General features: G+C 48.4%; 1 protein-coding gene across 4 annotated transcripts in view; it reads left to right on the top strand.

The window, feature by feature from the left end:
- Window positions 1-763, top strand: part of ZNF610 (zinc finger protein 610) — a 27444-nt gene that overhangs the window by 8144 nt on the left and 18537 nt on the right. The window lies entirely within an intron of this gene.

Raw genomic sequence — 763 nt, 5'->3', positions numbered from 1 at the left:
TGTATTTTTTTTTTTTTTGAGATGGAGTCTCACTCTGTTATGCAGGCTCGGCTCACTGCAACCTCAGCCTCCCAGGTTCAAGTGATTCTCCTTCCTCAGCCTCCTGAGTAGCTGGGATTACAGGCGTATGCCACCGTGCCCAGCTAATTTTTGTATTTTTAGTAGGGACGAGGTTTCACCATGTTGGTCAGGCTGGTGTCAAACTCCTGACCTCGTGATCTGCCCGCCTCGGCCTTCCAAAGTGCTGGGATTGCAGGCCTGAGCCACAGCACATGGCCTAATGTCTGTATTTTTAGTAGAGATAGGGATTCACCATTTTGGCCAGGCTAGTCCCAAACTCTTGACCTGGTGTGATCTGCCTGCCTCGGCCTCCCAAAGTTCTGGGGTTACAGGAGTGAGCCACCGCACCCAACCCCAGAAGGTGTTTATTAATGGAAAGGAAAGTTTATGGTGCATTAACTACTCACAATAACATTTAGGAAGAAAAAATAAGCAAGTAAACCACCATGGATATTTTTCTTCCTATCTCATTTCCTAATCAGCTGATTTTTTTTTTTGAGACCAAGTCTCGCTCTGTCACCAGGCTGGAGTGCAGTGGTGTGGTCTCGGCTCACTGGAACCTCCACCTCCCGGGTTCAAGCGACTCTCCTGCCTCAACCTCCCAAGTAGTTGGGACTACAAGCACGCGCCACCACTCCTAGCTAATTTTTGTATTTTTAGTAGAGATGGGGTTTCACCATGTTGGCCAGGATGGTCTCGATCT

The sequence above is a fragment of the Mandrillus leucophaeus genome, unplaced genomic scaffold (genome assembly GCF_000951045.1).
Source record: "Mandrillus leucophaeus isolate KB7577 unplaced genomic scaffold, Mleu.le_1.0 Scaffold74, whole genome shotgun sequence".
NCBI lineage: Eukaryota > Metazoa > Chordata > Mammalia > Primates > Cercopithecidae > Mandrillus > Mandrillus leucophaeus.
Note: the sequence above shows the minus strand (reverse complement) of the source record. Positions and strands in the feature narration are given on the sequence as shown.